The sequence below is a fragment of the Pelophylax lessonae genome, assembly GCF_965119305.1.
Source record: "Pelophylax lessonae genome assembly, chromosome: 10".
Lineage (NCBI taxonomy): Eukaryota > Metazoa > Chordata > Amphibia > Anura > Ranidae > Pelophylax > Pelophylax lessonae.
The window spans coordinates 97,575,723-97,593,074 of NC_138777.1; the positions used below are offsets into that span (position 1 = coordinate 97,575,723).

Sequence of the window (17,352 nt, forward strand, 5' to 3'; positions counted from 1 at the left end):
CCATGAAACAAGGAGGGGGAGTTATTCTCGCATCGCCAAGAGGGTGACCACTTCTCCTAACCACCACCAGCTCCTAGGCTGATCAGGCTTGCACCTTACATCACAGTATTTCCTCATTTTTGTACTTTTCCCACCTTTTTCCCAGCTGTGCATTGCAAAACCTTTATAGGCCAACTCTGGGCAAATATAAAAATGATACCTTGCAGGGGCACTGTGCCTGCACTGCAAGGGTTAATTACTCATTTACACCCAGGGGGAAAATAAAAGGAGATTTACTCACCTGCTCTTCCACTCCTACACGCATCTAGACTAATCCCCGCAGCGTCTGCATCCCCACAGTGTCTGCACCCCCACACTCCACTGGTCTAGGGCCCTGATGTCATCAAGACGAGAGCAGAGTCAATAGCTCTGCACTGGACGTGAAGATGGGACAGTCCACTGCCGTATCGTGGGGGAGCACCACCTGCTGTGGGAGTGGAGGATGCGGTAAGTAAAACTGTTTCTCCTCTCCCCTAGAAAAAACAAACAATTATCCCTTGCAGTGGGGATATAACTGCAAGGGATCATTTTTTATATTGCCCGTAGTTGGGCTTTAAAACAACTTACTTGATTTCTCTTGCATGTATTGACAATGATGAGGCATTGCAGTGGCTTTTCATAATTCTAAGTCATTTTCTAGCAAAAAAATGCTAATTTTTACTTGTAAACATAAAGTGTCAGAATAGGCCTGGTTTTCATGTAGTTAAACTGAGGTCTCAATTGGGCTTTAGAGTGTATATACAACCAAAGCTTTTCAATGTTTTTAGGGGAATTATATTAATATAGCGTGGGGAAGTACTAAACTGTGAAGGTTTTTACTGCTACGTTTTTACCAGGGCTCTGCAAGGACTAATTCGCACTATGGGGTTGATTTGCGAAAGGCTAAAGGCAAATAGGCTGTGCACTTTGCAATGTGCAGTTGCACTCTGCAAGTGCAGTTGCTCCAGAGCTTAGTAAATGAGGTAAAGCTTCACTTTGCAAAGAGTACCCAATCACATGCAAGGAAAATATTAAAAACAGCATTTGTGCTTGCACATGATTGGATGATGGAAGTCAGCAGATTTTCTGCTCATTTACTAAACGTTGGAGCAACTGCACTTGCAGAGTACAACTGCACTATTTGCCTTTAGTAAATCAACCCCTAAGAGCAGAGAAAGGTGTTTTTTTGCATTGTAAAATGTCTGTCACCCCAAGGACAGACGGGAAACAGTTATTTCCTATGCGTCCCATTCACGCTGCAATGCAGCCTAGGGCTGTGGTGCAACATGCTGCCATAAAACGCAGACATGCTGCATTTTATAGCAGTGATTTCCATGAATGATGTGTATGTTTTGTACACTTCACATAAAGTTTGTACAAAACAATAAAAAAAAGGGGGCTGTGTGATGCCCTGAATCATGCACCACACTGCCCCCTACTGCAGCGGGCAATAGACATCTGCTGGACCTGTAAAATGCTCCCGCAGCTCTCCGCTGTGTGAATGAAGAAAGCAAGGGAAAACCTACCAAAGAGACACAGACAGAAATAAAAATCTGACAGGATTGAGTAAATGAGTGTGGGAGGAAATAGAATGTAAGTATTAGATGTTGTGGGGGCTGGCTTTAAACACCTTTGTCTTAATAATAAGGAATAATAATTAATAATATATAATAGTTTATACAAATTCATTATTAAGAAAGATTACCTAATTATTAGTCCAGTACTTATTACCCTCCCAGCTTACATAGCACAGAGAAATGAAGTGGAATTAAAAAGATAGTGGAGCAGAGCAGCACACCTGTTAGGCTTACTTTGTTATCCTGAAGGTCTATAGATGAATGCATGCCATGACATTTAGCAATCTTTATATCTTCTCCTTTGGTGCTGTGTTATACCTGTGTTTTTCAGTGCAGAGATCTCAACTGTCTAGTTGCATAAAACAAACCAGTAACAGCAAGAGCTACTACCGATGTAACAGCTATACACTTCTTCTGGTTGTTGGGGACCATTGCTCACAAGCAGGGCCAGTGCTAGACTATTTTACGCCCTAGGCAAGACCAGCTACTCGCGCCCCCCCCCCCCCAAAAAAAAAACAAAAAGGGAAGGGTTTAAAAAATCCTCTATGTCATATTCAGTGACCCTGATCTGATGGTTCCTCCATGTAATTCTTTCATACCCAGTGACCCCCATATTCCTCCATGTCACACCCGGGGTCCCTGATGTCCCCCTATGTCACACCCAGGGACCCTAATGTTTTCCCATGTCACATTCTGGGACCCCAATATTCCTCCACGTCATACTGTCATACCCACTGACCCCGATGTTCCTCCATGTCACACCCAGGGACCCCTGTGTTCCTCCATATCGTGCTGTCATACCCAGTGACCCCAATGTTCCTCTATGTCACACCAGGGGCCCCTGATGCTCCTCCATGTCATACCCAGAGACCCTGATGTTTTTCCATGTCACACCTGGGGACCCTGATATTCCTCCATGTCACACCTGGGGACCATGATGTTCCTCCATGTCACACCTGGGGACCTCAATCCCCCATGGCATACCAAGGGGTCACAATTCCTCATTGCACACCTGGTGACCCCGAACCCCTGTTACACTCGTGACCCCTATCCCCCATGTCATACCTTTATGACTCCGATTCCCCATGGCACACCTGGTGACCCCAATTCTCTTTCACACCAGGGATCCTCCATGTCACACCCAGGGACCCTGATCCCCTGTTCTGGGGACACTCACTGGGCAGTATGAAGAGAGTGGCCTGCACTCTGCACTGTGATCCTGCTAAATTCCTTCTCCCAGGTTGCTCTTCTCCTGGACCACAGTGCTCACCACCGGCTCCTGGTGGAGGGAGAAGCAGCAGTCAGAGAACTCTGCACATCCTTCACCACCAACCTCCTCAGACCACTCCGGTACCTCGTCGCTTCTGCTCCAGTAAAGGTGCCACCCTCCAGTGCCGATCTCCGGCTCAGGCTCAGCTCTCCTCCGCTCCCTGTTTAATACTGACCCAGGGAAATGAACAGCTCCCCACTAGCTCAGTGTAGAGAATCACGTCCTGCCCAGTGTTTAGGCCGCTCAGCTCCAGATAAAGAGGATCATTATGCAGGAAGCACTCCGGTGGGCTCCCTTCCTGCCTCTTGGGGCCCCCCCCAACAATGGTGGAAATCCAGGGCCTGGTAGTTCCGCCATTGCCCCAGACACCTGCCATCTTCCTCTGTCCCTTCTTCCTCCCCCACTGCCGCACCTCCCCTCAGCTCCCAAAGATCTGCCTAGTTTGCCTAGTGGAAGCACCGGCCCTGCTCCTAATGGCAATATAATAAGCTGCAGAGACCGGAGACCGGCATAATCACCGGAGACATCGTTGGAGGAGGACCGGAGGAAGAAGAAGAGCCAAGAGCAAAAGAGCAGAAGAGCGGACAGCAAAAGAGCAGAAGATTGGACAGCAGAAGAGCGGAGAGGAGAAGATCAGAAGAGCAGAGTGGAGAAGACCGGAGTGGAGAAGACCGGATGAAGATTTTAAATAAACTTTCCAAAACGTCTCCTGTCGTTATTCACATACACTGCCTTTTATGGGGTGAATGGTTAGGGGTACAGTGTACCCCATACCCATTCACATAGGGAGGGGGTCTGGGATCTGGGGGGCCCCCCTTGTTAAAGGGGGCTTCAAGATTCCGATGAGCCCCCTGCCCACAGACCCCCACAACCACCGGCCAGGGTTGTGGGGATGAGGCCCTTGTCCTCATCAACATGGGGGCAAGGTGCTTTGGGGTGGGGGGGCAGAGCCCCCCCTGCCCCAAAGCACCCACACCCCCCATGTTGAGGGCATGTGGCCTGGTGTAGTCCAGGGGGGGTGGGGCCGCTCGCTCGTCCCCTTCCCTTTCCTGGCCTGAGGGGGCAATGATCGGATAAGGGTCTGGTATGGATTTTGGGGGGGACCCCACGCCGTGTTTTCGGCGTGGGGCTACCCTCAAATTCCTTACCAGACCAGAAGGGCCTGGTTTGGAACCTGGGGGGGACCCCCACGCCGTTTTTTCCCATTTTGGCGTGGAGTTCCCCCTCAAGATTCTCACAGCGCAAGTCGCGCCGCAAGTCGGATCATCCTGATCTGACTTGCGGTGCGACTTCCATTCAAATCAATAGGCTCCCATAGGGAACCATTGATTTTGAATGGAGGCAGAAAAAAACGCTGCTAAAAGCGACGTGGCAAAACCTGCAATAACGCAAATGAAAAAAGCTACTGAAAGCACGTTTTTACAGCTGCTTTTTCCGGCATCAGAACTAGCTTTGACGCACGTTTTTTCTAACGCCCCGTGTGCATGGGGCCTAAGAATTAAGTTTTTGGTTATTTTACACACATCTGATTTTTATGCATTTTATTTTTTATTTTTTTTGTGTACACAGACTAATACTTGTGAATACTGCATTTCTTTCTCTGCATAGACGCTTCAGCTGGGCAAAGAGGGAGAAGGGAGCTGGACATCTTATGGCGGAGAATATTATTTGCAAACAAATTTCCAGTGATCACCATAATTGGCTGTCCTGGTGGTCACAGAGTCACACAGCTGCAAGGTAAAATAATGTCCTTATGGCATGGGCAGCTGTGCTAGGGAACATTAGTCTAAGAGTGCAGTCACCTAGTGGTTAAAAGCAAACCTCTGAACTTAAAGTATTTGGTCCCAATGTTTTTGAATAGGTATCTCTTTATGCCTGCAGGGTCCAACATTTTACTTCTGCATCACTCTGGGCTTCACAAAACCTGGGGCAATCAAAGAGGCAAATAGTATTGAGAGCTGGGATGCGAAAACAATGACCTACCTCCTCTTGCTGCTCCTGTCATACAAGTGGACCATCTGTCCAGTCAGGTGAAGAGAGGAAGGAAGCTTGTCTATGCTCTAGGCAATGGTATAGAGTGGTTAGGTGTCCCGGGAGCTGCACATCCAGTCAAAGCCTGCTGTATGATAGTGAATGGCAGTCTCAGCCTGAATCCCCGCCAGGCTATGCCCCCAATGTATTTCACTCCGCCCACTGGAGCTTACTCACAAGGATCCCTATGAGTAAGCTCCAGTGGGCAGAGTAAAACGTGTTTGGGGCATGGCCTGGTGGGGGTCCAGGCTGAGACTGCCATTCACTATAATACAGCAGGTTTTCATCTGATGTGTGGCTCCCAGGACACCTAACCAGTCTCAAACCACTTTTGATTAAAGCCCAATTTAGCTTTCAGTTTAAACTTGCTAAAAACATTTTAAATGCATCAAAACTGAAGGTGTTAAATGACTTAAAGTTAGACCTGTGCAGAACGGAAAAATTGTTTTGTTACTCTTTGAATAAATTAGTTGCGGTACTAATTTTGTCTTGTTGATTCATTTTTTCAATTCCAAATTTTTGGAACAATTCAAATTCAGATCAGTTGAAAAATGATTGACTGTTTCGAATTCTGTGTTAAGAATAACTGGTTGTTAAGGAGCGGGCCGTGAAGCCGACAGCCGTGTCCTTCACAAACGATGACTCATCAACTGCAGTGGGCTTCCCCCGCTGAGAGCTGAAATGTAAACAAAAGAATGTCCGCAATAGAACATTTTGAAAAAAAAAAACAGCATGAGGCCCCCCCCAAAATCCACACCAGACCCTTATGCAGTCTGGCAGGTCAGGAAAGGGGGGGGGAACGAGCGAGTGCCCCCTCTCTCCTGAAGTATACCAGGACACATGCCCTCAACATGGGGGGGGGCTTTGGGGCAGGGGGGCCCCAAAGCACCTGGTCCCCATATTGATGGGGACAAGGGCCTCTTCCCCACAACCCTGGGCTGTGGCTGTGGAGGTCTGGTATTGATATTTTTTTTCAGAATTTTCTATTGTTGGCATTCTTTTGTTTACACTTCCGCTTTCAGCGGGGAAGCCTGCTGACAGCTGATGAGTCATTGGTTGTTAAGGACGCGGCGGCCTGCTTCCCGGCCCGCTCCTTAACAACCAGATTTTCTTAACACAGAATTCAAATTGATCGATTATTTTTCGACCAAATGTGAATTTGGAATTTGTTAACAAAAGAAAACAAACAAACAAATGAAATTAAGCGAATTTCAACAAAATTCATTACAATTTCATTCGGATACATTCGAATATACAGTGGGTACGGAAAGTATTCAGACCCCCTTAAATTTTTCACTCTTTGTTATATTGCAGCCATTTGCTAAAATCATTTAGGTTCATTCTTCTTCCTCATGAATGTACACATAGCACCCCATACTGACAGAAAAACACAGAATTGTTGACATTGTTGCAGATTTATTAAAAAAGGAAAACTGAAATATCACATGGTCCTAAGTATTCAGACCCTTTGCTCAGTATTTAGTAGAAGCCCCCTTTTGATCTAATACAGCCAGGAGTCTTTTTGGGAAAGATGCAACAAGTCTTTCACACCTGGATTTGGGGATCCTCTGCCATTCCTCCTTGCAGATCCTCTCCAGTTCTGTCAGGTTGGATGGTAAACGTTGGTGGACAGCCATTTTTAGGTCTCTCCAGAGATGCTCAATTGGGTTTAAGTCAGGGCTCTGGCTGGGCCATTCAAGAACAGTCACGGAGTTGTTGTGAAGCCACTCCTTCGTTATTTTAGCTGTGTGCTTAGGGTCATTGTCTTGTTGGAAGGTAAACCTTCGGCCCAGTCTGAGGTCCAGAGCACTCTGGAGAAGGTTTTTGTCCAGGATATCCCTGTACTTGGCCGCATTCATCTTTCCCTCGATTGCAACCAGTCGTCCTGTCCCTGCAGCTGAAAAACACCCCCACAGCATGATGCTGCCACCACCATGCTTCACTGTTGGGACTGTATTGGACAGGTGATGAGCATTGCCTGGTTTTCTCCACACATACCGCTTAGAATAAAGGCCAAAAAGTTCTATTTTGGTCTCATCAGACCAGAGAATCTTATTTCTCACCATCTTGGAGTCCTTCAGGTGTTTTTTAGCAACTTCCATGTGGGCTTTCATGTGTCTTACACTGAGGAGAGGCTTCCGTCGGGCCACTCTGCCATAAAGCCCCGACTGGTGGAGGGCTGCAGTGATGGTTGACTTTCTACAACTTTCTCCCATCTCCTGACTGCATCTCTGGAGCTCAGCCACAGTGATCTTTGGGTTCTTCTTTACCTCTCTCACCAAGGCTCTTCTCCCCCGATAGCTCAGTTTGGCCAGACGGCCAGCTCTAGGAAGGGTTCTGGTCGTCCCAAACGTCTTCCATTTGAGGATTATGGAGGCCACTGTGCTCTTAGGAACCTTAAGTGCAGCAGAAATCTTTTTGTAACCTCGGCCAGATCTGTGCCTTGCCACAATTATGTCTCTGAGCCCTTCAGGCAGTTCCTTTGACCTCATGATTCTCATTTGCTCTGACATGCATTGTGATCTGGAAGGTCTTATATAGACAGGTGTGTGGCTTTCCTAATCAAGTCCAATCAGTATAATCAAACACAGCTGGACTCAAATGAAGGTGTAGAACCATCTCAAGGATGATCAGAAGAAATGGAAAGCACCTGAGTTAAATATATGAGTGTCACAGCAAAGGGTCTGAATACTTAGGACCATGTGATATTTCAGTTTTTCTTTTTTAATAAATCTGCAACAATGTCAACAATTCTGTGTTTTTCTGTCAGTATGGGGTGCTATGTGTACATTCATGAGGAAGAAGAATGAACTTAAATGATTTTAGCAAATGGCTGCAATATAACAAAGAGTGAAAAATTTAAGGGGGTCTGAATACTTTCTGTACCCACTGTATATCCAAAATTCAGATACATCCGAATTTCTGAATACCCAAAAAATTCTCCTGAATTTACATTTGGACCAAAACGAATTGCACTTGTCTACTTACAGTTTGTTTTTGTACAAATCTGTCACAGTCAGTTTGTGGATTTGATTGTTTTGATTGAATAGCATATCAATTTAAGCATGCAGGGCCACCCTAAGAAATCTTTTAAGAGGTAAAAAATAGGTTTCCTATTGGACTGGATGGGATAGCTGTAGTCTTGTAATTCTTTTCTTTTCAATAAAGCTTATTTTCAGTGACTCTCTGTAATTTACTAAGTAACATGACAGTTATATTGTAATGTCAAGTCTCATGGCAGATGATCAGAGAGAGCACAGAAAGTTTGAGATTTCTTTTTACAGCGTTCTGTCAGTACCTGTGCCAGCTCCACTGAGATAACGGGAAGAACGAGTATAGACTATATGCATAAAACATTCCAAAGAATGTGCAGAAATGTCCCAAAGAGCCAATGATCAAGCCACTTTTTTCACTTGCCCTAATTCAGATATTTCTTCTTCTTTGTCTGTCTCCTTCCCTCCCCCATGTCTTTTTTTCCTCCAATTCTCTGAAGCCTCAGTTGACACCCTCAGATAATCTAAACACGTCCCATCCATACATACACAGCTCTCTGGCGGAGTGTCTGTTCTCTCCACGCTACCTTATGAAGTGTCTCTTGTAAACCTCTCGGGTTTTGCTCAGAACCGGGTCCCACTCAGAATTAGACTGAAACCTGAGAAAACAAACAGACGACAACTTTCGTATTAGTTTTGCGTTATATTTCAAATGTTTAAGTCTATTTTGTAGAGTCTTGGAGCAAAAACTCTACTGTTGTCACAGTCCCAAAGTTAAATCTTTTAGAAATCTAACATCAGATACATATTCGAAGGCAAGCAGCTTCAACGTCATACTGTTAATTAAAAGCTTTCAAGCATATTTACAGAATCTCTCGGCAGATATTCCATACTAGATTTATCTGATACTGCCTCAAGTAAACCAGACATTTTTGCTACGCTAATCTTGATTTAATAAAGGACTTTCCACTAAGAGTCTGTTTTGTTCATATTACAGAAGGAAGTAAATCTTTTCTTAACACTGTTTTTTTTTTTTTTTTTACTGAGGAGAAGAGTATAATATTTTTACAAAAGTAAATGTTGTAAAAGTGCAGGAATTTTAGTCTGTCCCCAGTCAAATAGAATTTGAGTACACTGAACAATAAATTATAAAAGCCAGCAAAAGACATTGCTCCATGTCTCATCTGACCCCCGTAAAAAGTAATGCCAAGGAACAATCTGGTGCACAACATTTGGGACGTCTGCACGTGCGCAAGTCAATTGCACTATGTAAGGACAAGATTGAGGGAAAGTAACCAGCCATTTGTAAAAGTAAAACACTCTTTATTGTTCCCTCAAAATCAGACACAATGTTTTTTTGCAGAAAAGCACATACAAACAGTCCACAGTTCAGGTATATCACTAACAGTATACCCATCACCCACCTTGGTTGGGGTTCCTGTCTGCTTCAGGTCACAGGAAAAGCCACAAGAGCTTAGCAAAGTCTCAGTTGCCAGACAGTCCATACTTGCTCTACTCCACCTGACAGACAGGTGCTGACTCTTTCCTGCTCCCTTTCAAGCTTCCCTTGTAGGTGGGTTAAGCATTTTGGGACCAAAGTCCCTGTAATCGGAGCTTGGAGGCTCTTTCCCACCCAAAGTGTCTCAGAGACTTTTTCTGTGTCCGAAATGAGGCCTTGCTAATCCTGAGAGAACTGCTAATCAGTCGTCTCCTTTCCAAATCGACTACCCTGAAAACCCTCACCCTGCATGGGTGAGAACCTCTGAGTACACAAAAATGTATCTTATCATTCCCCCTAAAGGGACCACAACCCAAATAATGGTCTCCCACAGACTTCCTATCCAGGACACATCCCTGATATCCTGTACAGTATATTACTAAAAGTATTGGGACACCTGCCTTTACATGCACATGAACTTTAATGGCATCCCAGTCTTAGTCCCTAGGGTTCAATATTGCGTTGGTCCACCCTTTACAGCTATAACAGATAGACTCTTCTGGGAAGGCTGTCTACAATGTTTAGGAGTGTGTCTATAGGAATCTTTGACCATTCTTCCAGAAGCACATTTGTGAGGTCAGGTACTGATGTGGACAAAAAGGCCTGGCTCGCAGTCTCCGCTCTAATTCATCATAACGGTGTTCTATCCGGTTGAGGTCAGGACTTGATACAGTCAAGTTCCTCCACCAAAAACTCGCTCATCCATGTCTTTTTGGATCTTGTTTGTGCACTGGTGCGCAGTCATGTTGGAACAGGAAGGGGCCATCACCAAACTGTTCCCACAAAGTTGGGAGCATGAAATTGTTTAAAATGTCCTGGTATGCTGATGCCTTAAGAATTCCCTTTATTGGAACCAAGGGGGCCAAGCTCAACCCCTGAAAACAACCCCACACCATAATTCCCCATCCACCAAGTTATTTGGACCAGTGCAAAATGCAAGGTCTATAAAGACATGAATGAGCGAGTTTGGGGTGGAGGAACTTGACTGGTCTGCACAGAGTCCCGACCTCACCTTTGGGATGAATTAGAGCGCAAACTGCAAGCTAGGCCTTCTCGTTCAACATCAGTGCCTAACCTCACAAATGCATTTCTGGAAGAATGGTCAAACATTCCCATAGACACACTTGTGGACAGCCTTCCAGGAAGAGTTGAAGCTGTAATAGCTGCAAAAGGTGGACCAATTTAATATTGAACTCTACGGACTAAGACTGGGATGCCTTTAAAGGTCATGTGCTTGTAAAGGCAGGTGTCCCAATACTTTTGGCAATATAGTGTATGTTTTATGCATCTATTTTTTAATAAATGACCAGAAATTGCACCTGTAAAGTTATATTTAATATTACCTACTACTTTCCTCTTAATACAAGTTTAGGTTTTAATAAAAGAGAGCACCTGTTTGTACACATTTAGTAGCAGGATGCAATGAGGTTGAATTGCTAATGGGAAATAGGCTGTTCACTTTGCAGGGGAAGATTCACTTTGCAATTTAATTTGCCCCACAGCTTAGTGAATTTTCGTAATAAAATCACATGCAAGCAAAAAAACTGTTTTTTTTTTTTATTTTCCTTGCACGTAATTGGGTATTCTACACAAGCAGAACCTTTACCACATTCACTAAGTTCTGGGGAAAATTTCCTTGTGCAGTGCTACTTTCCCTTGTAAAGTGAAAAGCCTATTTGCCTGCAGTAAAATAACCCCAATGGCTCAGTAATACTTGGGTAGAAGCAGAGCATCTCAGTAACACTACAGATAAGGAAATATATCTAATCTGTCCTGAATTAGGCCTGCCATAGACTGTTCAAATCCTGTTGAACCGGCCAAGATTCGAACCATGTATGGGCAGGCTGAATGTATCAAGTTCATAGATCGATCAACTTGGGTATAGCCAGCCTGCTGGATTTTGCATGCGATTACCACTAGCAACTGGTATAGCCACTAACAACAATCACTATCACTCGTGGTTGCAGGAAAGACATTTGCTCTGTGTAAGGGCTGCTCAAGCCACACATTTTATTCTATAGTTTAAGTAATGAACATTTAACTGTATTTTTGAAGTGCTAGAGAGAAAACCTGGACTGAAAAGGTTTGCAAACCATTTTTGCTTCTTTTAGCTTATTTTTCTGTTATCAGTTTTAACCCATAGGCCTATTTAATGCATTGCTGTAAAAAGCGTATTACAAGAGTTTGAAGGTGTACTTGGCTCTTCCAGAAAAAGGATTTTGAAAATAGCACGTAAAAGTCATTGTCTAGTATTATATTTCTTGATTCAGCTAGCCTGTTACCATAATAGTCCTAAAAGATTAGGATAACAGTTACATTTGGCAAGCTAAAATGTTGAGAAGCATCTTGGAACATCACTTTTTGTGACTCCTGATCTCACACAACATAACTTCCTTACAGCTGCTTTAATGACATCATTTTGTATATTACTTAAAAGATATAAAAACACTATACATTGCTATTTATTAACCCTTCTAAACACTCTATTATGTTCACTAATGAAAAAATAATGTATCTATGTCTTCTGTTCCTTAGGTTTACTAAACTTATTAGTTTGCTTTAACAAACTGGGCCATATTGACCAAAAGCTTCATATTGGAAGAAATCAAAACAAATAATACCAGCCCTATTATGCCTACAACATAAAATACTATATAAAACTAAAAACAAACACAAGGGCACACCAGCCTAGTGCATTATCCTCTAAAAAAAGGTTTTATTGAATAAAAGGTATAAAAACGAGTTCTTGATACAAGCATATCAAATAAATATGTCGGCATCTGCATCAAGATCAATTGTATCATCCTCTGAAGCTGGAAAGGCTTGGCCTCTTCCTCAGATCCTAAGTACCATGTCTAAGCCTTTGCTCTATATACTAGAGACCTCTTGAACTGGGTGCACTAGGCCCTCCCCCACAGGGGTGCGTACATGGGGTGCCCACCCACGTATGCCTGTCCAACCAGATGGATTAATTCAAGGGGCACCTCCCGAACAAGGAGGAAGGGGGGAGGGGAAAAAAAACACACTGGTCCTGACCAAGGAAATGTGTGTATTAAACACTTAAAAAATAAAATACTATATATATAGTATATACAGCAGGTAAAAGTATTGAACACGTCACCATTTTTCTAGGTAAAAATATTTCTAAAGGCGCTATTGACATGACATTTTTACCACATGTCAGTAACAAGTATTGAACATGCTAACTGAAATGTATTTATTATTTCCTACAAAATCCTAGTCAAAACTAGTCGCATGCTTTGCTCAGATGTGATTTTGGCCCATTCCTCCACACAAACAGTCTTCAGTGGGCCTCTTCTATGATATTTAGTTCTTTCCATAGATTTTCTATTGGATTTAAGTCAGGTGATTGGCTGGGCCATTCTAGCAGCTTTATTGTTCTTTTCTTTGATACCAATTGAGAGTTTCCTTGGCTTTGAGTTTGGGATCATTGTCTTGCTGAAATGTCCACCCTCGTTTCATCTTCATCATCCTAGTAGATGGCAGCAGATTTTCATCAAGAATGTCTCGGTACATTTTTCCATTCATCCTTCCTTCAATGCAATGAAGTTTGCCAGTACCGTATGCTGAAAAACAGCCCACACCATGGTGTTCCCACCTCTAAACTCTACTGTTGGTATGGTGTTTTTGGGGTGATGTGCAGTGCCATATCCCCTCCAAACATGGTGCGTATTTTGGCATTCAAATAGTTCAATTTTATCTAATTTGACCAGACTATATTCTCCCAGTAATTCACAGGCTTTTCTAAATGTTGTGCAGAAAACTTTAAATGAGTTTCAACATTCTTTTCCGTCAGCAATGGAGTCTTGCATATTGAACGTGCATACAGGCCATAGCAGTTACATATTTAGAAAGGTTGAGAAAAGACACAAGTCCATCTGGCTCAACCAATAAAAAACAAAAAACAGTAAAGAAAACAGAACCAAACATATACACAATACTATACCCACAGTTGATCAGTTGAGTGCATTACTTGTACCTGCTAATTCCAGGTCTTTCTGAAGCTCTCCACAAGTGGTCCTTGGCTCTTGGACAGTTCTTTTGACAATTCTTTTCACTTCTCTGTCAGAAATCATGCGAGGAGAACCTCTTTGTGGCCAGTTTATGGTTTCTTCATGTGTTCAATACTTTTTCACTGTGTCATTCAATTTTATTACACATAACTTTATTTCTGAACTTTGTTTTGGTTTCTTTGTATGTACGGATTGCATGGGTTGTTACTGACATGTGGTGAGAATTTCATGTTAATAGCACCTTTAGAAATCGAATTACCTAGAAAAATGGTGACATGTTCAATACTTATTTTTCCAGCTTATCTATCTATCTATCTATCTATCTATCTATCTATCTATCTATCTATCTATCTATCTATCTATCTATCTATCTATCTATCTATCTATCTATCTATCTATCTATCTATCTATCTATCTATCTATCTATCTATCTATCTATCTATCTATCTATCTATCTATCTATCTGTATATACATTGTATATGCACTGTATATATGTGTGTATGTGTGTTTTTTTTTGCAGATGACATCTGGCGCCCCACCTGAACTATTACGAACACTTTTCCTAACTGAAATAAAACATATGTTACTTATGCTATGTATACTGTCTTTAAAGGGCGCAGTTATCCTGTCAAATGTAAATTTTACTTAGTAGAAAGGATGATATAACAACCGTTATGCTATTTTATAGTAATACAGCAATGTACATGTTTGGACAGCTTTCCATAAGCTATAAAAAGTAGGTGCCATAGGAAAACTGCTGCCTGTTACATGGGTTTGTTACTATTCATACCAATAGAATCTCCAACCCTGTCCCACTTTATCCACGTTTTGGCTGCAGCTAGGCTTTAATATACTAAAATCCCCATTGCCATAGCTATTGTTATATATTGGTGTTGAGAACCCATATGTAAATGACTGACAACAATGCTTTACCTAACAGCAACAAGCAAAATGACAAACAGGGAAGGACACGGACGTAAAATTACCTCAGAGGGATCTCCTCTGGATTCCTGATTGACATAAGAGGATGACAGGTGTTTAAATTCACAGCATGTGTCTGCACATAAATTATCAGCTTTGTGTGGATTTAGCCACTAAAGCACCTAAACTGGCCCAAAATAATCAAAAACAGGTAACCTTTTTTTGCCTTTGTAAAGCTTCACAAGTGCCTGGGGGTGGCAATTTCTGAGGCCTCATGCACACTGGATGTTTGTCCAGCTCCTTTGAATGCCTTTTTCCCTGGCAGGAGAAAAACAACTTAAAAAACGCGCCTAATGCTGCAATTTGCAAGCATGTTTAGCCAGGTTTAGTCATATCAAGCGTTTGGAGGTTCATTCATTCCATCGGTCAGAATATTGATTTATGCTGAAATAAATGAATGCTCAAGCACTAAACGTGCCTGGTTTTTAAGAGCATTAAGAATTGTCAAGCATTTATTCAGCTCAAACGCTCCTCTCCTGAATGCGCAAGCGTTTATTTTTTTCAGCCTCTAAACGTTCAATTTCTAATGCGACTGTTAATGTCTATGTGTGCATGGCCACATAGGCTAGCATAGAGGGGTGTTTAGAGGCTGAAAAAAAGTCAAACACCCTTTAAAGAGGTGTTTCTTTTTATGTTAGATGTATATGAGGCCTGAGAGTCTAATATGCACATTGCTTACCCCAACACACCATCCTATTTTATAAATTAAATCTTTATTGATCACGAGGAAGGTGTAAAACAAATAGCAACATTGCTGGAAAGTGTAAAAATTAGAAAATTAGGTAACCCCATAATTTTGAACACCCCGTGCACACGTGAAGCTCTAAAAATGTACATACAAGCATGTAAAGATATCTGCTTTTGCTTCTGCGATCAGTTTTAGTACTTGTATGCCATAATGGGTGAAGTTAAAGTGAATGTAAACCCTAACAATAGGCTTCTTAAGCTGTCCATAGCTGGATCAAAATTCAGCTGGTTCAGCAGGGACCAGCCAAATTTCAATCAACGTATGGTTGTTACTGCTCAACAGAAGTCGATTTGACGTAAGTGAACGGCGGACCATCCTTGAACATGAAGATCTGTCCAGGACAGAATCCATGCTATGTCTCTTGCCATGGCAACACTTTTTGTTCCTCAGTTTCAAATATACGTATATACTAAGCACATCAAATAACAAAAATGCTTTAGCAATAAAGTTGTATTAGGCATATACCTAAATTTATGCAATAGAAACAAAAATCCAAGTATGTCATATCACATCAAGCATAATACAGCATAGGTTTTCGTTCCACTGTTAATACCAAATAACAAAAATACATACATGCATGTATATAGGTTTAGTTAGCACCACTATAGTCATATAGTAGCTGATGTTCAGAAATACATATGGTAATTTAGTACCCAAAATGGAATAATGAGAAAGATAGCCGAGCCAGACCCTGGTGAAAAGAGAGAAAGAAGGAAAAAGCCAACATTTCGGGGTGTGAGAATCTCCTTTCCCAAGAACCTCCTTACTTCAGATTCCTTCTTGATGGTTGAAGCCCAACTCTGGGCAAAAACGAAGTTTGAGGTTTTTCTTGTAAAACAAAAACTTTGGCTTGAGTTCAGTCAAGCATCAGACTCTGATATCCCAAGCTTTGACTTGGGTCTAATGCAGACTTCCGAAAGTCCAAGATCCAAGCAAACCTTTACATTGTTTGTCAGGGTCTGTGCCTACTTTTTCCTCAACAGGAGGTTGTCCAGACATCCCAAAATGGTATTCTCCTGGGAGCATAAACAGCCAAGCACAGGGGCTAGAACCTTGGAATATAGGGGATGTGGAAGTTGGGCCACAAGCTAAAAGTGCTGAGGATCCATAGCAAATCAAGAAAATTACTAACAAGACAAAAAATATGGACATGTAAGTACACCTTCCTGATGTCTACAGAGGCCAGAAAGTCTCCCTGACGAATGGAGGCTATGTGCTTTCAATATGACATTTTTGAGACCAAACAAAGATAATTAGGACCTCATGAAACCAAAGTGATAACCCTACCTCCAGACGACCCACAAAGACTACATGGAGGTCTGCTGATTTGAGCAGGTACAATGGAAGAAATGAACTGATGAGAGGATTGGGCACATAACTCTTGTAATATGTAGCCTGTTTAAACCACCCCAGTACCCAGGCATATGAGATGCTGACAGTAAAAATGTCAACAAAGGCTAACAGAAGTCTCCAACCTTTGAAAGTTGGGGTGCCCCTTCAGGCCAAAAAGGACTTATCTGCAGGTTTGAGGGCTTTAAGGGCCCAGGCTTTGAGATTAAACTGGGTATGTGAAATCGCCTTAGAGGCTGAAGCCTGGGAGAAATTAAAGTATTTCTTGTTGTCCCCATTTACTGCATCACAAATGGGGACAACTTACCTCTATTACAGTCTTGAGCACTTACAAATTAACTGCTGGAAGCAGGAGATGTTCAAATGACTGGAGGTGACTAGGTCACTATGGACAGCAGCAAGGGCTAGTCAAAGTGAAACCATGTGTCTCTTGGCTATGGAGCAGTGGCAGGAGGGTAGAACCTCAAGCTGAATAGTGGGCAAAAAGCGTAGAGTGTGCTCGCATGACACTCCATAGTGATGCAGCACTTAATTTCTCTTTTAACGTTTTCTGTGGAGACCAACTGAAAAAAGGGTGTGTAATAATGGTGCCCAACATCTACTGCTGAAGATATGCTAATAGGGATAGCTGCATAAGAGACCAGCTCAAGCAGCGTGCAGTCTTGACTGATGAAAAATAATCTTGAACAAAAATAGAGCAAAATAAAATAGATAAACATTTTTTAGTAGAAAAAAACATCCATTCTCCTGAGGCATTAGCATTACTGGGAGTGGGAGGTGTTATACCAGGCTGGTCACTGTTTTTTATTTGCCAGTGTCCAATATTCTTGTTGGCAGCAGTATAACCCAAA

General features: G+C 42.5%; 1 protein-coding gene across 5 annotated transcripts in view; it reads right to left on the reverse strand.

The window, feature by feature from the left end:
• CHRM1 (cholinergic receptor muscarinic 1) overlaps window positions 1-17,352 on the reverse strand; it is a 389,308-nt gene that overhangs the window by 97,448 nt on the left and 274,508 nt on the right. For 3 of the 5 annotated variants that reach the window (XM_082270928.1, XM_082270932.1, XM_082270926.1), the window contains exon 2: window positions 8,439-8,548. The exons of 1 other annotated variant lie outside the window; for it this stretch is intronic. The gene's annotated coding sequence lies outside the window, so the exon portion shown is untranslated. The remainder of the gene's footprint in view (window positions 1-8,438; window positions 8,549-17,352) is intronic. One more of the 5 variants, XM_082270927.1, reaches the window with a different exon arrangement.